General features: G+C 42.7%; 1 protein-coding gene across 4 annotated transcripts in view; it reads right to left on the reverse strand.

The window, feature by feature from the left end:
* LOC137431166 (uncharacterized) overlaps positions 1-22,825 on the reverse strand; it is an 808,282-nt gene that overhangs the window by 474,352 nt on the left and 311,105 nt on the right. The gene's annotated exons all lie outside the window — the stretch shown is intronic.

The raw sequence follows: 22,825 nt of genomic DNA on the forward strand, positions 1-22,825 counted from the left end.
GCAAACACACAAATGCACAAACAAACACACAAATGCACAAACAAACACACACTCACAAATGCACAAACAAACACACAAATGCACAAGCAAACACACAAATGCACAAGCAAACACACACTCACAAATGCACAAGCAAACACACACTCACAAATGCACAAACAAACACACAAACTCACAAATGCACAAACAAACACACAAATGCACAAGCAAACACACAAATGCACAAGCAAACACACAAACTCACAAATGCACAAACAAACACACAAACTCACAAATGCACAAACAAACACACAAATGCACAAGCAAACACACAAATGCACAAGCAAACACACACTCACAAATGCACAGACAAACACGCAAACTCACAAATGCACAAACAAACTCACAAATGCACAAACAAACTCATAAATGCACAAACAAACACACAAACGCACAAACAAACTCACAAATGCACAAGCAAACTCACAAATGCACAAGCACACAAACTCACAAACAAACACTTGAAAATATTTATATAGATGTATTTGCATTAAGAAAAACAAACATGATTTAAACCTTTAAACCCCCACAAAAAATCTTGATGTTATGCAAAGTTTTTGTGTGCACTTTCTGAGCATAAGGCAGCATCTTTCAAACAAAACGTCGGATTTATGGTGGAGAGAAAGATTGGGGGTGGCAGTTTGGGGAGAGGTTGCTCTGGTTTTTGAATTTACCCCAAAGCATTGACCCCGGCATTCCCTGGCATCGGAAGTGTTTTGAACTTAAACAAGTAAAGAGGCCATTTTCAGACACCTGATTTTAGTTGAAACCCGTCATGGTCGTGAACCAAGTAGCTTTTGAGCGCCCTCTGCTGTCGATTGCAAGCAATATCTGATTCTAGCGATTTCAGTTCATTTCCAAGTATTTCTTAAATACAATAATTTTTCTGCATACGTGTGTGCACAGTCAACACACACATGCTGACAAAAATGAGGCATATAAATTATCAATAAATCAACACTAATAATGAGTGCTTGTACAATCTTTGGGGAACCTAAAGATAAGCAGATGCTTGTTCAGATAAGGTCCCTTTTTAAAGTTGTTAGAATTGAACAGTAAAAAACAAACAATACAAGTGAATAGACAAAAATCACGCACACGAGTGCAAATACAGAAGACAAAACGAAAAAAAATGATGTAAAACAAAGTAGGAGCAAAGAAAATAATGGAATCCGCAACAGTAGTTTCAAATGTAAACTATAACGGCACGAGAGAGAACGCATACCTCTGCCAGGATGAGCAGTTTGCATTTCCTATCCCACTGGCACGATGGATTTGGATTCATACCTGAACCAACGTATAATCAGCTTGTTCTTGTCGCCTAACCAAACCATCCACTTAGTTTTGGCAGAATCAGTCCATAACTTTTTGATATTCTTATCCTGTGTTTGGAAAAATCCAGGCCACTGCAGGTCTTTCCTCACAGCTTCCCCCTCACCCCACCCATGAACACCATTAACCTCACCCACCATCTCAAAGCAGTCCCCCCAATCCTGAATCCTCCAACGTCTCCTACCATTTCCTTGTGTGGATCTCAAACATTGGAGGTCTCCGCGTCCAACCTGACGGATCTATCAATCCAGGTCACTGCTTTGCTTCAGTTATCCTACCATTCTTCCTGCCATGGTACACTGGATCCTGTGGTAAGGCAGTTTGCTCTGAAACAACTTGCCATCTCTTCCTGGAGGGCAAGCCCGACCAAAGGTAATCTTAGCTCAATCCACAAAGCCCGCCACAAGTGTGTGTCCACTCTCAGGGCCAGAAAACAACATGTATCCACCTTCAAGATTGAACTTTCGAACTCTTCTCCCTTTCTCTGGAGTATGCTCCCCTTCTATTCCTCCCCTTTCTTCAAATGACACCACAGCCAACTCCACACATGAGAAGGCCAAATGCCTCAATTCTGTGTTTGCTGCTAAATATTGTGTCCCTAACCCCTCGCTCTTTGCGCCCACTCTGTCCAGTTGCACCCTGGGTAGGGTGGGCACAAAGTAACATCCCTCATCCCTCTGCTGTAACATCCCTCATCCTTCAGATAAGAAAGCAGCAGTCTCTTTCCTCTCTTCAGACCTTCACAAAATCACAAGGTGTTCAAATCCTTGGAACACGTCTTTCAATCCTGACAAATCTCCCACTCTCACTATCTGTCTCCGAAAGGACCATCTAGCAAACCCTCCTATCTACTTTCTCAACAATCCTCTTGAGGAAGTTCAGTCACTCAAACTCTTGGGTCTCACCACCATCAGTCATGATCTTTTTTAGGCAAACCACATTTCAAAGTTGACCTCTAAAGCCAGTCACCGACTGGGCATCCTGCGTAATACAGAGTCCTTCCTTGGAACGCCGAAACTCCTATATGCACCAACAAGGACTTCATCCGCATCTTGATGGAAAACTGTAGTGCTCTACCATCTGGGTTGGCACCCCTGCCTCATATATCTTGCCAAACTATATACCATGGAAACCAAGGCCTTCAAGATTAATGGAATCTCCCATGTTGAAGCTGAATCTATGTACCTATAACTTTCCCATCGCACACAGGTTGGCGGTCTCTCTGTCCTCTACCGCCTCCTTTCTGGTTTTGCACCTTTTGCTCTTTCTGTGCTTTGTCCCCAACCCCAACCCCAAGGTTTCCACAGGGCACACGTCGTCCACCAACAACTCCATTCTGGAGAAACTCCAAAAATCCAGAATCACTGCTCACCTCCACTAACTTTTCCTCTTTTCCCACCTTTGGAACCAACTTCTACATTCTCCTCAATCAAATTCCCACCAAGGCTTCAAAACAGCTGCTCGACACCATCTCAGATCATCCCCCATCCAAAACCATGATCTATTCTACCACCATCAACTACTCATCATAGCCACAAAAACCACCTCTTTCCACATTTCTAGTTTTTCCTTACTGAGAGTTTGTAACTGTATCCCTCTATCTTGTTCACCCTATGCGTCCTCCGACACCCATCATTCCTCCCCACACCAATTGTTTATCCATGTCTGCTTCTATTTTGTCGTGCAAGCCTGATGTTGGTGTTTCTCTTTCTTTCTTTTTTTCTTTCTCTCTTTTTTTTTTCTCCTCTCTCCTCTCTCCTCTCTCCTCTCTCCTCTCTCCTCTCTCCTCTCTCCTCTCTCCTCTCTCCTCTCTCCTCTCTCTCTCTCTCTCTCTCTCTCTGTCTCTGTCTCTGTCTCTCTCTCTCTCTCTCTATATATATATATATATATATTCTGTTCTATCCGTTCAGTATTCTCGCTCTTCAATTTGAGCCTTGACTCTATATTAAAAAGAAATATCCCTTTTTCATCTTTCTCTACACTCACAATGGCTCGACACTTATCATGGCTGCATCCAAAGAAAGTTTCCTGGGAAATTTACAGGGGTAGCATTTTCCAATCATGCGAAAATAAGTAATTTTGTGTTTGTCTGTCTGTGGTTGATGCATCCGGTCAGTCATTACTTATGCAATCTTAACCAAACTTGTCAGGGGGACAATAGGTCATGTAGCTACTTTTTGCCAAAGATAAAGGTTGTAGCTATTTTGTTTGCCCTCCCCCTAAAATTCCGAACGAGGGCCGACACAAATTCTCTACATAAATGTGTACCGTCACTCCTGATGCCGGTAGGAGAGGGTATTACGAGTGACGCTTCAGAGCGCTTTGTTGTATCACGAGCATTAAAAGAGGAATAATATTTGAACAAGCAAGAGTAGGCCGACCCACCTCCAGCGACGACGGTAAAAGTTTAAGTTAATCTATCAATTTAAATCATTTAATGGACTTAATTTTGTTGCACTCCTGATTTCACTCAGAGCCAAAGCTCTGAGCTACTTATATCACCTACCGCACAATGTTGGTGCAACATCTGAAGGTTGGATTTGTCTGAAAAGAGTGTAGAATATCCTGTTTGTAGAATAAAATTTGGCATAAACATTAATCATGCCTGTTCTCCCATAATTTCAAAAATGAGTGTTGAGCTTTGCCTGTGTTCGCATCTTTTCAAACACAGCATGGGAGGCGGCCACCATAAAGGGAGACAGACGAACACATGGACAGAAACCATGGTTCGCAATATAGATATGAGATTGAATAACTGAATTCAATTGAAGAATGAGAGGAATTGAAAAAGAGGCCTGATGTTGTTTTAGACTCGAGTGTAAAAGGTAGAGGAACTATATGGTATTCATAGAATACTTACCCTGCGCAGTCAACTTGGTGTGAACCAACTCTTCTATTTTTGAACGTTTCTTTTTTTTTTGATCCAATATGGCTGCCAGACCACGTGAGCGATGACATCATAAATTTATATTCTCTAAATAATTGTTGCATAGATCATGCTCAATAAATGTCAAACTGATCAGACAAAGCGTTGTCCCTGTCGAATTAGGACGTCATAATTATGGCACCAATGATGTCATCGTTAACAACACACATTCCCCATATGGAGTTCTTTACAATGAGCCACGTTTACATTTTTTAAAATGCTGACACGGCACACACTTTACTTTACTGAAATGCAGACACAAATGTTATATTTTCGTCAAAAACCATCGGAATTTTGCCAAATCTGTTTTGGTCGTTTGTTAATATACCTCAGCGATTGACAAATCTGAAATCAGAATTTTATTTGAGGTCAAAATGACCACCTGACGTCGCTCCGTACTTTGCCTGCTCATCATGTGCAGTGTGATAATTAATTCCATGCCCACTCCAGAAGACTCTTCTTCTTCACGCAATAACAACTTCTAGCTTCCAGACCGTAGATCCAATCATCTTGAAATTTTGCACACATGTTACACTTGATTACCTCTACTACAATATAAAGTTTCACATCGATCAATGAAGCGGTTCAAGAGTTAAATTTTTTTTAAATATTTTAGTTTAATTACTTATAGCTGCCAAATAACGTCACCTATGGCAAATTCCAAAAGGTCATTTTAGTAGACTGATATGCTGAACACATTTGTGAAGTATTCCCTCAATAGGATCAAAAATGAGGGAGGAGCCTGGTTTTAAAAGTTTATGCTTAAAAACGTAATAACTCTGAAACCATGTGACGCATGACGTCATGCTCGCTGACTTTTTTGTTCGTCATGGGTATGCGATTCGGCCTGCAAAGTTTCGACTCGATCTGTTCAGTCTTTTTGGAGAAAACTGGATTTTAGTGGTTTTTCAGTCTTTTCACTCAAAACAATATGGCGGCCGAACCACGTTACCTACGACGTCATTATAATTTTATTTCTGGATCAATTTATACCGAGAAGTTGCTCAAGAAATTTCATCCTGATCGGATAAAGTTTTTACTTGTCGAATTATGATGTCATAACGGTGTCACCTGCGACGTCATCATTCACATATGTTATTCCGCATGGAGAGTTCTTTGCAATGAGACCTGTTTCAATTATTTCTGTGTAGCGGTTTGTGCGATTATAGAGGTGCAAGGTTTTATGATTTTTCAAGATGGCGCCCATACCACGTGACCTGTGACGTCATAATATTCACAAAATATTCTAGAGGAGGAGGCCCTCCTATCGTGAAAATTTCATGTCAATCGGACCAACGGTTGCTGAGAAAATGAATTTTTTAAATGCAGACACACACGTACGTACGTACCCGAATGCTTAACCCTGCCTTTCGCTTCGCAAGTGCAGGGTAATTACCATGTTTTATTACCTTTTTACACATTGGAAAAACTCCATGTTAAACTGTATAAATACCAGCTTGAGTGTCATTCCACATTATCGTATCATTATTATGGCATCGTCAAAAATGGCTGCCAGACCATGCGTCCGATCAGGATGAAATTTTAAACATGTAGTCCCCTTGAAGACTCCACCTTACTTGTAAAGCTTGACTTCAATAACACAAGCCGTTCCAAAAATAATCCAAAAACTCACATTCAAATAATTAAACAATTATGGCTGCTAGACCGTACATCAGATCAGGTTGAAATTCAAAGCATATATTCCACTTGCCTACTAGATCATATTTCTGAAGTTTCACATCGATCAATGAAGCAGTTCAACAGCCAGAATGTTTTAAAAGATTTTCGTTCAATCCAATATGGCTGCCAGACAATGTGACCTATGAATTATTCAGGAACACCATGGTATCCACAAGGCATGGGTAACATATTTGTGAAATTTCCCCTCCATCTGTCCAGCCGTTCTGGAGGAGTTAATTTTTTTAAAGTTTATTTTTCAAAAAATCATAGCTGCCAAATCATGTGACCTAGGATGTCATGGCCGGATAACTTTTTGTTCGTCATGGGAAGGCGATCATCATGCCTGTAAAGTTTCGCCTCAATCTGTTCAGCCATTTCAGAGAAGAGCTTTTGGGGGTTTTAAGGGTTTTGTGTTCAATCCAACATGGCTGCCAAACCACGTGACGGATGATGTCATCAATTTAATTCCCCCATACATTTTTTGCATAGATGAGGCTCAAGGAATTTCATATGGTACTGATCAGATCAAGTGTTGTACTTGTCGAATTATGACGTCATAATGGAGGCACCTATGACATCATCATTAACATATTTTATTTCCCATACAAATACTTTACAATGAGCCATGTTTCAATTTTTTCCATTGAGCGGTTTTGGAGCGATAGAGGGACAAAGCTTTTCGTTTTTTTTCAAGATGACGCCCATACCACATGACATATGACGTCATAGTTATAATTTTAAAAATTCTGCAGGTGGAACCACTCTTTCGGTGTAAATTTCGTGGCAATCGGACCAACGGTTGCAGGGAAAATGAATTTTAAAGCGAATAAACCCACAAAATTGAGGCGAAAGAATACAATAATAAGACTAATCCAAGCAACGAGCAAAAAACGATAGGGCATGTGGTACCCTAATAACGATGATAATGATAATAGCATAACAATATGAACATCAATACAAAATAATAATATTGCTAATAACAAACATGACAATAGGGATAATACCATGATCCATCATGGCCTCTCCCATTGGGAGCGGGTGCTTCTAACAATTATAAATATGTGAAGTGGATAATTCAACAATATTCAGATATTCTAATTCATAACCAGAGCTAGTGCAGAAGGCCGGGTGGGTCGAAATTCAAACGCAGGCTAGACAGGCCAGAGGTGAGCAGGTATATACCTCGAGGCCATCCTGCCAGCGCACTGAACATGTGGATCAAATAAGATTTGTCAAATTCAAGGTTATGGTCATTGGAATGGTTTAACAGAGTCCACGGCGAGACAGCTTAGTGGAAATAATTATCACGAGGCAATGAGAGATATTTACAAATATAACATGTGTAGTCGGGCGGATGTGCCACGTGGCCGAATGAAGGGGCAGCACATCACAAAGATCGACACATGGTTGATACAGCTGAGTTGGCGCACAGCTAAGCAAAGATGGAATGCAAAGGAATGCAAGGCGTGCTAAAACAACCAGGAGTTCCTGCAAGACAACTGCAGTGCGCATATCAACTTCCATCAGATTTCATGCCGACAATATTTTATTAAGGAAATCGAGTGTAAAAACCAATGGGTGGATGAGCACAGAACTCCGTGCCTCGAACCCAGTCAGGTTGGCGATGAAATGGGGCAGAGCTAAGCAACAGCTTCTTCGTGGAAATTTTTTGCGTTTGCTCACATCCCAATGAATCAGAAGAATACAACAGCTGAATGATAACCTCTCTGGGAGGCTTTGTTCAGCAGCTAAAGCAGAGTTGCGGAACTGATGAGCGCGTGCAGCCGGTGAGAAAAAGCGTCGGTACTTTCACGCGTGGCCGGTTCAGCATCCTCGCTTAAGATTTCGCCTTCAATCCCCTTTACTATGTGGGAGCCATTGGATTTCTAAGCTCTTTCGAAGCCAAAATGGTTCATTAGTACAAGTAGCAGGTGTAATAGTTAGATAAAAAGCCTGCAATGATTTAAACCATCAAATCCTTCTCAACCAATAGGCAAGGCCTCGACCACTTCCTTCGTCGATCCCACAACACAAAAGACCTTCCTGGTGGCATTCAAGCGGCTGCACCAACTTGCATCCTGAAACCTATCTCGATGGTAATTTTTGTGGATCGACAAAGTCAACACAACAAGTGCACAAACAAAGGGAAAAGATTGAAACCGGAGTTTTGTTTGAGCCTTTGCTCAACAGAATATGGGGTGAAGACATTTTAACACCATTTAACCTTTAAAGTGCCATCAAAAATAATTAAAACTGTCCTTATCTCATGAAAATGATGCTAAAGCGAGATTTGATGGTTTAAAGAAAAAAAAATTAATGTCAGCTTTCTATTCTGTCATTTTGATATAGAATGCTGACTTGTGCGAACGAAGGTTTGGGCGGTGTTCACATGTTCGCATTTCAGGGGCACCAGCAACCCAAATATATGGGCTTGAACAAAGCAAATATAAACCAGTCTGCAGGAAGTGTGTGCAATAAAAACAATAAAATATTTCCACAAAAGCATTTATTCATATCTATATTATAAAACAGCAGTTTCCATCCATCCGTCCAACCGTCCCAGAACTACTCCCTCAGTTTTAGGGCTAGCCCCGCCAAAGCTTCTGTGGAACGTTTTGGGGTCCCAGTAGATGTCGTAAGGTAGGTAGGAGGTTTCATAAATTCCTCAATAAAATTGTGATTTGGAAATTAGATCAATACAGAGCTGCTCCAGATCTGGAACTGAACAAGATGACGACGATTCGCTGGTTTGACAATATCTCAATACAATCGTGATTTAACATTGTATTTTGTTATACTAGTACACCCGCTTACTACAGGAGCGGCAAGAAGGGTCATGCCTCTTTGGGGTATATAGATTACAGTTGATCTATGGTCGGGTCTCAAGAACATTGGGTGTGTGTTTATTTACCAAGTTTCTTGTGGAGAGATCGCCAAGTGGCTTAAGCATTCGTGCAAGCACTCCATTCAAAACCGTAAAGGAACGGCTGGCTTGGCAAGCGCTAGCTAGCTGCTTGTTAAATGAGCACAACCTAGGCTTCCTCTCTTTCAGTTTCGTGTTAAACAGCAGGATCGGGTTTCAAAAGTTTGTTACAAAAAATGCCACGGTAGCGGCAGAAAGGGCCATGTTATTAACACAACATTTGTGGGGTATATACAGTACAGTAGAGTTTCGCTGAGTTCTAAAGCAAACCTTACTTCACGGATGTCGGGATTCCTCCAAATTTATTCATGTAGTGTTATAAATAGCATTAACGACTGTTTAAAAAGCTAAGCATACGTGTTTGTGGTTTATAATATTTTTACTTCCTGTAGAAACCGTTGCTCCCACAGAAACGTCATTATAACTACTAGTACCCGACTGCAAAGCCGCAATGAGCCGGCGAAGCCAAAGCCTCTTGCCACTATTTTACCCATCACGATGGCATCAGTAGGTTAGGTAGTTGATAGTAGGTCGGTGTAGGTACCGTACCTGGTAAGACTTGGTAAAAGAGAAGAGCAGACAGTCCTCCCCAATACCTACATACAATAAATGTCACAAGAAGCTTAAGGAAATAACTATACGATGTGCTAGCTTAAGGCCTATTTAAAAAAAATTTAACTGGGCTTAACATACGTTTTCACAGTATGTGTGTAGTCTTCTAACTTCAGTCGCTGTCAGGACTGGTTCTCTCCGGGCACTGCGGCTTCCTCCACCAGAAGAAGTTAGCTTGCAGTAAGATCAGTGCCGACAGATCAGACGATAGCGCCGTTTCAACGGAAATGTGTGACTGTCGTTAATCAAACCGAGCTTTCTTTCTTTATGTAAACCGCTTATACCGTATTTCTGGCCGCGAAAAACTATCCCATACGGCCGCGACATTTCTAAAAAATAATTCTTCGTCAATTTTAGAATATTTGACGCCGTTTTCAGCGTCCGAAACGCGTAATAAGCTTTTTTAAAATATTTTGCAAATGCTCGAATCTCATTGGTTCCAGTGTTTGGTGACGATTTTCGTTGAAGATAACGAGGTTGGTCTTAACGTATTTTAATTACAAATTAGAGGTGCGTAAGATTTAAAGGTGGGCGCGATTCGGAAAATTTTAAGTCCGCTTACCGCTTATCCGCTCCGCCAGCCCGTGTAGTCCGATTCGCTTATCCGCTTCAGCGGCCGAAAATCTTAGTCCGCTTACCGGTTATCCGCTTATCCGCTTCGATTCGATTTTTTTAAAGTGCTTCGACGTTTTAAAAGCGATTTTTGACGTTTCTAAAGGGAATTTAATGCTTTTTAAGCCTAAATAGCCATTTCTAACTACTACAAAGACAAACAAAGCTTTTAAGATCAAAAATATACATTTTTATTTAAATAAAATTTATTCAAAATTTATTGAAATAAAGTTTTCCACTCGACTCTACTCTACTCTACTCTACAGTTAATTTAAATATAATTTTAATATATGCAAGTTACATTAAAGAAAAATCAATTTGCCCGTCCTTTCTTTGACAAGAGAGTCTACTAGTCAACAGACTAGCAGTCTGTTGACTAGTCCTCGTCTTCCTCCTCCACCTCGTGGGCCTTCTTGAGGATTTGGAGGTTGCCCTTCATGAAGACGAGGGCCTCGAAGTTCGGTGCAGCCAGGGCCGACCTCTTAGGCCTGAGGATGTCCGACCCGTAGCTGAACACGCGCTCGACCGAGGCAGAGCTCGGGAGCGGCGTGTTATGCCTGAGAAATAGAGTTACCCAAGCATCACGGAACTCGCAAACTACTCGCAAAATACTGTTTTAAAACAAAGTTTATTTTCATTTTTCACTTACAGTTAATATTAAAAGTTTTAAAACTTAAAATGAATTGTTTTAGCAAAATATAATGTGTATTAGGTGACGTCAGAAATCTCAGATTTCTCTCCATCTCAGAAATCTCAGATCGCGAAGTATTAGTCAGAAATCTCTCCATCTTGACGTTATTGCCGCTCTAGCGTCCAATAAAATATTCAGTTTTCACTTATTATTCACTTAAATAAATATTCACAATTCTAGAGTAACGGCTCAGGCTAACAGCTGATTTGGCGAATCGCGATGCGCTTAAATTTTTCGGTAGTCCGCTTACGCTTATCCGCTTCGGTTTCCGGGGGTTGTTCCGATTCGCTTATCCGCTTCGAAAACGTTAGTCCGCTGCAGCGGATAAGCGGACTTTCGAAGCGGGCCGCCCACCTTTGGTAAGATTGTGAATCAAAGAAAGACGGGTGAAACAAACTCCTATTGAACTATTTCGCAATTGTTTTATGCAAACTTCCGCATCCGGTTGATGGCGGCCTCCACTGCGCTTCGGGTTCTCGAGCCAAGGCATAATCAGGTTTTCAACATAATACGTACGCGTTCATTGACAACACCGGCTTCGCCGTCTGTAAGCTATTTCTAAAAAATAATTCTCCGTCAATGTTAGAATATTTGACGCCGTTTTCACCCTCCGAAACACGTAATAACCTTTAAAAAAATATTTTTTCAAATGCTCGAATGTCATTGGTTTTTTTTTTTGGTTTTTTTTTGTTTTTTTTGTATACTGAATCGAGGCTCGTGAAAGAGCTAACATTTACTTCACAAACAAATCGACCAGACAAACAAAATACACAAAAAGAGGGAGCGGAAGACAAGATGGGGAGAAAAGGGGAAGCACACAAACACAACATCCGAGAGCAGGGAGATGTGTGGAAGGGAGAGGGCCCGGGGGGAGGAGGCATGGAAAGGGAGGGGGGAAGGGGGGGGGGGGTTCTGGTGTTTGATGACGATTTTCGTTGAAGATAACGAGGTTGGTCTTCACATATTTTAATTACTAATTAGAGGTTCATTAGATTGTGAATCAAAGAACGACGGGTGAAACAAACTCCTAATGAACGTTTTTAATTTGTCATGCATACTTCCGCATCCGCAAAATGGCGGCCTCCACTGCGCTTCGGATTCTCGAGCCAAGGCATAATCAGGTTTTCAACATAATACGTACGCGTTCATTGACAACACCGGCTTCGCCGGCTATAAGCTATTTCTAAAAAAATAATTCTTCGTCAATGTTAGAATATTTGACGCCGTTTTCACCCCCGAAACGCGTAATAACCTTTAAAAAAATATTTTTTTCAAATGCTCGAATCTCATTGGTTCTGGTGTTTGATGACGATTTTCGTTGAAGATAACGAGGTTGGTCTTAACGTATTTTAATTACTAATTAGAGGTTCATTAGATTGTGAATCAAAGAATGACGGGTGAAACAAACTCCTATTGAACTCTTTCGCAATTGTTTTATGCAAACTTCCGCATCCGGTCGATGGCGGCCACCATCGAGTGATTTCATTTTAGAAATATTTTTGCAAATGCTCGACTCTCATTGGGTCCGGTGTTTGGTGACGCGTTTCGTTGAAGATAACTAGGCCCGTGCGGGCCGATGTTGGTCTTAAAGTATTTTAATAATACATTGGAGGTGCATAAGATTGTGAATAATACATTGGAGGTGCATAAGATTGTGAATCAAACAATGACGGGTGAAAGAAACTCCTAATGAACGTTTTAAATTTGTTATGCATACTTCCGCATCCGCAAGATGGCGGCCTCCACTGCGCTTCGGATTCTCGAGCCAAGGCATAATCAGGTTTTCAACATAATACGTACGCGTTCATTGACAACACCGGCTTTGCCGGCTATAAGCTATTTATACACGTTATCACTGCAGGAAAAACGCCTTGGGGAAGTGGGACATTATTAGTATTAATATAGTTTTGTAATAACATTAATAATATGCGATTATCATTAATTTTGTTATTAAAAGCATCTTTGGAAAAATGCCACGATAAATCTTCTTTGGAAATACGCCACGATAAAGCTAATTTAACATTTATATACACCTCAATGTGCAAGCCCATTGACAGCAATGGCGGGCAAACTCGCCCGGGGGAAGAAAACCCCCTTGTGGATGGGGGGGAAATGAATGCGCTACAACCTTCATTATGTAACCCTTCGTCATCCTGTCAAGTTTGGTTGCGATTGGATAAGTAACGACAGAATGTATTGGCGTCAAAAATTCATCAGACAGACACAAATTAGTCAGGTTCACTTTGTTAACAAATAGAATTTCGTTCAGAATTTTGGGAGATTAGCAATCCTGTACATTTTTGGAATCATCAGAGCATGGAGAATCCGAAAATCAATGTTGGCATTTGCACAGACACCTGCATGGCCGCCATTTTGGATTTTCAAAATGGCCGCCATAAAATACATATTTTGCGCTATCTCGGCTTCTAGTCAACCTAGAGACTTAATTAAATATGCTAATTCTATATTTTCTGGGTCAAGGAATCCAATAAAGGCCTCAAAATAGTGCTCAGGATTATAGAAAAGCAACAAACAAAGGTAATTGAAAACCATTGTCTTTATATTTGTGATATAACTGTATTACATGATACATGATATTGCAAGTCCTTTGAAGTTATAGGTATGGGTTTATAAAGCAAGAAAGCAGCCTTGTTAGTATCAGATTGAACTATAAGTCCAATACACAGGATCTACTAGGTCTATACCGTTCAGGAATATGCTTTTACAGATCTTCATCACTGTCCTGTGTGTCATCTGGAAAGTCCTAAAAGTGAAGCAAGTGATAGGATTAGAAGTCGAATGACCCCACCAATGGTTTTCCTGGCCCAGAAAACATAGGATTAGCATATTTAAATAGGATTCTAGGTTGACTAGCAGCCGAGATAGCGCAAATTATTTATTTTATGGCGGCCATTTTGAAAATCCAAAATGGCGGCCATGCAGGCATCTATGAAAATGCCAACATTAATTTTTGGATTCCTCATGCTCTGAATATTCCAAAAATGTATAGTTTTGCTAATCTCCAAAAATTTTGAACGAAAAAACATGGTGAACCTGACTAAATGGCGTAGTTTAGTATGATGATGATGATTAATGGTATAGTATTTATTTGTCATTGGAATGATGGATGATTCTGTTTGGAATAAAAATATGGAGATATTGAGTTTAAATTGAATGAGGAAATAACGTGAGGGTTTCCACCCGTGACATTCTCCATTTGCAGTTTCACCCTTGACTGGGTATAGAAACATTCAGACTAGGTACATTTTTGCCCAAGTCCTTCACGAACCTGTTGTCCATGCCTGACGTTCGACTGAAGGTGGCAAAGGAATGTGGAATGTATTGCTTAATGCTTTGTCATTCACCGTTTCCGCATTGTTAGTTTGCTCTCGGCCTTCCACCCATGCCTAGCACTGGGTACCTAAATTCTTATGCGTGGTTGTTTGGCTAAAAAGGCTTAAATCACAACTTATTGATGAGTGAAACGATATTCTCATGCTGCCCTATCATCGAATGCCAAAGTATTATTTCTTGAGAGCCACCAAAGAAATATGAATAGTTTCATGACAGTGAATAGTTTAGTAACTCAAAACAATATATACACCGAGTGATGTCCGTGACACAAAAGTCCAACTGGCTGGAAAGCACAGGATACAATTTTGTAATGAAAACTTCCATTTTTTTAAAATGTGGACAGCTCAAACAACAGGCTGACAGCTTTATTGGTGTCACCATGGATTCTGACGACAATAACATGTACAACATGTCTTATTCCAGGACACTGGAAAGATGTTTGCTTCAAAATAAATTGTTGGGTGTGACAAGGCCACCTCCCGCTAACCACACCATTGTGCACCAATAGGATGGGAACATCTGCCAATTTGTCTCATTCAGTTGTTCCTGTGGAAGGACAATAATCAGGTGAGAGTGGAAGGAAATAAGGTAAATAAGAAATGAAGAGAAGGTCCCCACAAGGCAGAAAAAGAAACATGAGCCTTTCTGCCCCAGAGCCAGTATCGCACCAACTTCCTCAGCCACTCATATTGTTTCTGATTAAACAGTGCAGCACCGGCACCAACAAGCAGACTTCACCATACATCATGTCTCAACCATATAAATGGCACAGTAGAAATACAGACTTGTGAATCGAGACAAAAATGTTGCCGAACCAAAAGCACCACCATTCTCCTTGGGTCTTGCGGAGGACTGCGCATGCTTTTCTGTGCTGTGTGGTGTGGTTGTTAGATGAACCACATGTGGAAGCAGGAAGCGACTCCTCAACCCCAGACTGCTCTCTATCAAATCCTCAACAAACCAACTCCCCAATGTCTTGTGCGAGAATTCTACTGTCTTTATTAGCCAATCGTCGATGTAAAAAAGACTAATTCTCCAATGGATGACAACATGATCAACTTGAAAACTGATTTGACAAACACATCAGATGGTGAATTGAATGTTAAAATGGATGCATTCAATGTAATAAAATGATGACGACATGAGTAGGTCAAAGCAGTGGAAGGAGGACCAGCAGATGGCAGTGGAAACAAACAGGTAAATAAGAAAAAGAAGAGAATATCCCTCCAAGGCAGAAAAGAAACACAAGTTTTTCTGCCAAAGAGACAGTGGGACACTAACTTCCTCAACCACCCGTATTGTTTCTGATTAAACAACGACGTAGCAGTGCCACCAATAGCCAGACTTCACCATTCATCACTTACACCTCCATCATAATGTCAATGTGCATCTTTTCACTTCACGGGGCATCGTTCCACTACACGGGGCATCGTTCCACTACGCGGGGCATCGTTCCACTACGCGGGGCATCGTTCCACAACACGGGGCATCGTTCCACAACGCGGGGCATCGTTCCACAACGCGGGGCATCGTTCCACTACGCGGGGCATCGTTCCACTACGCGGGGCATCGTTCCACTACGCGGGGCATCGTTCCACTACGCGGGGCATCGTTCCACTACGCGGGGCATCGTTCCACTACGCGGGGCATCGTTCCACTACGCGGGGCATCGTTCCACAACACGGGGCATCGTTCCACAACACGGGGCATCGTTCCACTACACGGGGCATCGTTCCACTACACGGGGCATCGTTCCACTACACGGGGCATCGCTCCACTACGCGGGGCATCGTTCCACTACGCGGGGCATCGTTCCACTACGCGGGGCATCGTTCCACAACACGGGGCATCGTTCCACTACACGGGGCATCGTTCCACTACACGGGGCATCGTTCCACTACACGGGGCATCGTTCCACTACACGGGGCATCGTTCCACTACACGGGGCATCGTTCCACTACACGGGGCATCGTTCCACTACACGGGGCATCGTTCCACTACACGGGGCATCGTTCCACTACACGGGGCATCGCTCCACTACACGGGGCATCGCTCCACTACACGGGGCATCGTTCCATCGCTCCACTACATGGGCCATCGTTCCACTACACGGGGCGTAATTCCACTACACGGGGCATCGTTCCACTACACGGGGCATCGTTCCACTACACGGGGCATCGTTCCACTACACGGGGCATCGTTCCACTACACGGGGCATCGTTCCACTACACGGGGCATCGTTCCACTACACGGGGCATCGTTCCACTACACGGGGCATCGTTCCACTACACGGGGCGTCGTTCCACTACACGGGGCGTCGTTCCACTACACGGGGCGTCGTTCCACTACACGGGGCGTCGTTCCACTACACGGGGCGTCGTTCCACTACACGGGGCGTCGTTCCACTACACGGGGCGTCGTTCCACTACACGGGGCGTCGTTCCACTACACGGGGCGTCGTTCCACTACACGGGGCGTCGTTCCACTACACGGGGCATCGTTCCACTACACGGGGCATCGTTCCACTACACGGGGCGACGTTCCACTACACGGGGCGTCCTTTCACTACAGGGGCATCGTTCCACTACACAGGGCATCGTTCCACTACATGAGGCATCGTTTCACTACACGAGGCATCGTTACACTACACGAGGCATCGTTCCACCACACGGGGCGTCGTTCCACCACATGGGGCGTCGTTCCACCACATGGGGCGTCCTTCCACTACACGGGGCGTCGTTCCACTACACGGGGCGTCGTTCCACTACACGGGGCGTCGTTACACTACACGAGGCATCGTTCCACTACACGGGGCATCGTTTCACTACAAGGGGCATCGTTACACTACACGAGGCATCGTTCCACCACACGGGGCGTCGTTCCACCACATGGGGCGTCGTTCCACTACACGGGGCGTCGTTCCACTACACGGGGCGTCGTTCCACTACACGGGGCGTCGTTCCACTACACGGGGCATCGTTCCACTACACGGGGCATCGTTTCACTACAAGGGGCATCGTTTCACTACACGGGGCGTCCTTCCACTACGCGGGGCGTCCTTCCACTACACGGGGCGTCGTTCCGCTCCACGGGGCGTCATTCCACTACACGGGGCATCGTTCCACTACACGGGGCATCGTTTCACTACACGGGGCGTCCTTCCACTACACGGGGCGTCGTTCCACTACACGGGGCGTCGTTCCACTACACGGGGCGTCGTTCCACTACACGGGGCATCGTTTCACAGACAGCCATGGATAGACTTCTCCACTTAGCCAGCGAGAGCCGCTGTAAGATGTTTCTCAATATGCCAATGGTGGTATATTTTATTTGTAAGATTTCACACCAAAGTCAACTCTGTAAATGGGAGAGACTCCTGTACAGCTAGCCAATGAGATGGGAGAGACTTTCTGGAAAAAAAATAACATCTAAAATCAACCAAAACTGTTCTTTAGATATTATTTGGAAACAATGATAAAAGTTAAAGAACACTGATGAACTATATGGTCTGTTTCACTTATTATCTCACCCATGTCAGCCTGTCTTTCACGAACCTCCATCTCAGAAAAAATAAAATAAAAAAATACAGGAAAGGACTCATACCTCTTAGGGATCCAATCAAGGAAGTGCTTGCTCGAAATGCCACTAAAATCTGATTTTTAAAAATACCAATATGGAATTCTTGGATTTCGATGGGGATGTAGTTTTTGATGCAGAAGCATTAATGTTTCATCCCCTGAATGATGTAAGACAATAGGTGTCGTGAATTGTTACACATGCGGTGGAATCGAGGAATGAGTCGGAAAAGGATGGACAGGACAAAGATAGAAATGAAAGTTGAGGAATAGAAATTACATTTATCTCAGTGTTTGTTTGTTTTTAAACACAATTGCTTTACTTATGATTGTACAAACCCTTCAATGGATCTCCAAGGCAGGTGTCTAAACTGTACAACAATGAACGTCCGCACACAAACACTATAGGACATGCATGTTCATGCGGAAACACACACTATCGGACATTCAAGTTCATGCGCATGCAAACACTATAGGACATGCATGTTCATGCGCACACAAACACTATCGGACATTCATGCTCACGCGCACACAAACACTATAGGGCATTCATGTTCATGCGCACACAAACACTATAGGACATGCATGTTCATGCACACACAAACGCTATAGGACATGCATGTTCATGCGCATGCAAACACTATAGGACGTGCATGTTCATGAGCATGCAAACACTATAGGACATGCATGTTCATGCGGAAACACACACTATCGGACATTCAAGTTCATGCGCATGCAAACACTATAGGACATGCATGTTCATGTGCATGCAAACACTATAGAACATGCATGTTCATGTGGAACCACACACTATAGGACATTCATGTTCATGTGCACACAAATGCTATAGGACATGCATGTTCATGCGCAAACAAACGCTATAGTACATGCATGTTCATGTGCACACAAACAATATACGACAGGCATGTTCATGCACACGCAAACACTATAGGACATGCATGTTCATGCACACACAAACACTATAGGACATGCATGTGCATGTGCATGCAAACACTATAGGACATGCATGTTCATGCGCACACAAACACTATAGGACATGTATGTTCATGCGCATGCAAACACTATAGGACATGCATGTGCATGTGCATGCAAACACTATAGGACATGCATGTTCATGCGCACACAAACACTATAGGACATGTATGTTCATGCGCATGCAAACACTATAGGACATGCATGTTCATACGCACACAAACATTGTAGGACATGCATGTTCATACGCACACAAACACTATAGGACATGCATGTTCATGCGCACACAAACACTGTAGGACATGCATGTTCATACGCACACAAACACTATAGGACCTGCATGTTCATGTGCATGCGCACACGCACACTTTAGATTTGCATTCATCATGCTGACATCAGCACAACAAAATCAATAAATTCCCAGATCAAGACACAGAAAATGCTTAAAATCTCATTAGAGGCCATTTTATTAAGGGGAATAAATCTTTTAGGATTGTAAAATGTTACAATAAAAATGCCAGGTCTTTGTTGAAAAACTAGCTGTACAGGAGGTATTATAAACATCATTGGGCTACAAAATGAACAATCCTTTGGCGGTGGTGAACCCCCGGGAAAGAATGAAGCACCAACACAGGATTAAGCGAGTTATCTCTTCGTATTCCGTTTAGATTTTAAGTATATGCCGTATCCATGTGGATAGATAGATGTTGAGAATGTTAATTAATTTTAAAAAAACAATTTTTTCATATGGACAGCTCAAACCACGAATGCCACTCATCTTTCCTTTTCTCTTTCCTTCCCTTTCTTTTTCCAGTTCGCTCACTATACATGCCTGTAACATTTGTGTATATTGCCCAGGAGGTTACATCGTGACTAAACCTGAACACCATAAGTCAAAACACATTCCTTCACACCCATAGGTTGAATCAAAGGAAACAAGGCAGAAAATGGCGGGAGAAATTAGCAATGGCAATTCAAACAAGAAATGGCAGGAAAACAAGCAGTTGTGTTTTCCATACATTTAGTGACTTTGAGGCCTTCGGACTTTATACTGTTTAATGATGCACCCTTAACTGGGATTGGTGAGAACACCAGTTCGAGACCTTGCACAGCCATTGCTGCATGATCCGGATAGCACTATATATGGATATATTATTATACATACATATTTGTAATAAACAAGGATAAATTCCTGCGTGGGGCTAGTGTTAAAACATCCCGACTCAAACCGGAACTTGAACCGACGAACCTCATCACTAACTCGGTGACGGCCCACTGAGCTATTGAGTGTTCGGAACAACCTCAGGAATTTCCCACACTAACACTGCAAGCTTTATATAATGGCCGATGTCTTACGTGCCTGCTTGGCAAACCCCAGATGTGAGAGTATGTATGTGTGTGGAAGTGTATGTGGAAGTGCATCGGAGATGAACTCATCTACAAATTTAATAAACAGGAAGTAAATTGCTGCGTGGGGCTAGTGTGAAAACATCCCGACTCAAACCGGAACTTGAACCTACAAACCTCATCACTAACTCGGTGACGGCCCACTGAGCTATTGAGTGTTCGGAATAACCGCAGAAATTCCTCACACTTACACTGCAAGCTTTAGAATAGCCAAAGTCTTCCATATCTGTGAGGTAGACCCTGAATGTGAGTGTGTGTGTGTGTGCGTGTTAGAGATCAATATAGTCTATATAATTTATTAAACAGGGATAAATTCCTGCGTGGGGCTAGTGTGAAAACATCCCGACTCAAACCAGAACTTTAACCCACAAACCTCATCACTAATGCAGCGACGGCCTACTGAGCTATTGAGTGTTCAGCATAACCTCTGGAATTTCTCACACTAACACTACAAGTTTTATAATGGCCAGCATCGTATGTGCCTGGTAGGCAGACCCTAGTGTGTGTGTGTGTGTGTGTGTGTGTGTGTGTGTGTGTGTGTGTGTGTGTGTCTTAGAGATTAATCTCGTGTGTATAATTTAATAAACAGGAATAGATTCCTGTGTGTGGCTAGTGTGAAAAAACCCTGACTTAACCCAGGACACAAACCCAAGGAGCGCTTTGCCAATGCGACCACAGCCCGCTGAGCCATTCAGTCTTCGGAATAACCTCAGAAGATTCTCACACTAACACTGCAAGCTATATAATGGCTGATGTCTTATTTGTCTGCTTGGCATATCTCAAATGTGTGTGTGTGTGTGTGTGTGTGTGTGTGTGTGTGTGTGTTGTGTGTGTGTGTGTGTGTGTGTGTGTGTGTGTGTGTGTGTGTGTGTGTGTGTGTGTGTGTGTGTGTGTGTGTGTGTGTGTGTACTGTGCATCTATAAATAAATATATATATATATATATATATATACAGTGCATTCAGAAAGTATTCAGACCCCTTCACTTTTTTCACATTTTGTTATGTTGCAGCCTTATGCTGAAATCGTTTAAATTCATTTTTTCCCTCATCAATCTACACTCAATACCCCATAATGACAAAGAGAAAACAGGATTTTAGAAAGTTTTGCAAATTCATTTTTAAAAAAACAACTGAAATATCACATTGACATAAGTATTCAGACCCTTTGCTATGACACTTGAAATTTAGCTCAGATGCCTCCCATTTCTCTTGATCATCTTTGAGATGTTTCTACACCTTGATTGGAGTCCACCTGTGGTAAATTAAATTGATTGGACATGATTTGGAAAGGCACACACCTGTCTATATAAGGTCTCACAGCTGACGATGCATATCAGAGCAAAAACCAAGCCATGAGGTCGAAGGAACTGCCTGCAGAGCTCAGAGACAGGATTGTGTCGAGGCACAGATCTGGGGAAGCCGACAAAAAAATCTCTGCTGCATTGAAGGTTCCCAAGAGCACAGTGGCCTCCATGATTCTTAAATGGAAGAAGTTTGGAACAACCAGGACTCTTCCTGGAGCTGGCCGCCCAGCCAAACTCAGCAATTGGGGGAGAAGGGCCTTGGTAATAGAGGTGACCAAGAACCCGATGGTCACTCTGGCTGAGCTCCAGAGATCCTGTGTGGAGATGGGAGAAACTTCCAGAAGGACAACCATCACTGCAGCACTCCACCGATCTGGGATTTATGGCAGAGTGGCCAGACGGAAGCCTCTCCTCAGTGAAAGACACATGAAAGCCTGCTTGGAGTTTGCAAAAAAGTACATAAAGGACTCTCAGAAACAAGATTCTGTAGTCTGATGAAACCAAGATTGAACTGTTTGCACAGGGACCATTGCTATATACATGAAAATTGGTTAACTTTCCAGCTAGGTTGACGCCCAGGCCCAGGGGCTCCCGGTCCACATGTTATCTTTGAAAAGGGTAGGTGCTTGAGGTTCCTAGAACTACTGTACTTATTTGGCGAGCTGACGTTTGCCTGATAATGATAGGTATTTGTAAGATGATGATAGAAGACCACCTTTAGAGGCCATTTTCCCCACAGAGCGGGGGTTGGCATTGTTTGGGCACCATGGTCCCCTTTTTGAAGCAATGTTTTATGGCCGGATGCCCTTCCTGCCACCAACCCTGTTAGTCGCCTCTTGCAACACACAGGGAATTACCAGTGAACTGGTACTCAATTTGCCGACCTCAGAAGGATGACAGGCTGAGTCAACCCCCCTGGTAGTTAATTCAGCGATCGACCGGGACTCAATCCCAGTATCCTAGGATCCCAAGCCGGCACCCTAACCGCTAAGCCAACACCAGGTTGGAAAGATGATGATAGGTCGACCAATACGCCTTCACACACATTGTCTTTATTTACTCTAACTTTGACCTAAAACCTCAAGACCATTTGACCTCAATATATAATCTGTACATATGTATCATATGGTACATTCATTTAAGTTTAGTTCAAATATCATAGCCAATGGTATATAACCTTAACAGGACGTTTAATGTGACCGCTGACCCTTAACCGTTTAGTAACAAATAATCTATCATGGATGGACGCACTCACCGAAGTTTATACATACTTGTGCCAAGTGTGATTTAAATCCCGTCAGCTGTTCCCAAGTATAACATTTTTACCTGACATGACCTCTGACCTTTGACCTCTGATGCCAAAATATAGCCACTTC

This window comes from Myxine glutinosa, chromosome 7, assembly GCF_964187855.1.
Source record: "Myxine glutinosa chromosome 7, kmMyxGlut1.1, whole genome shotgun sequence".
Taxonomy (NCBI): Eukaryota; Metazoa; Chordata; class Myxini; order Myxiniformes; family Myxinidae; genus Myxine; species Myxine glutinosa.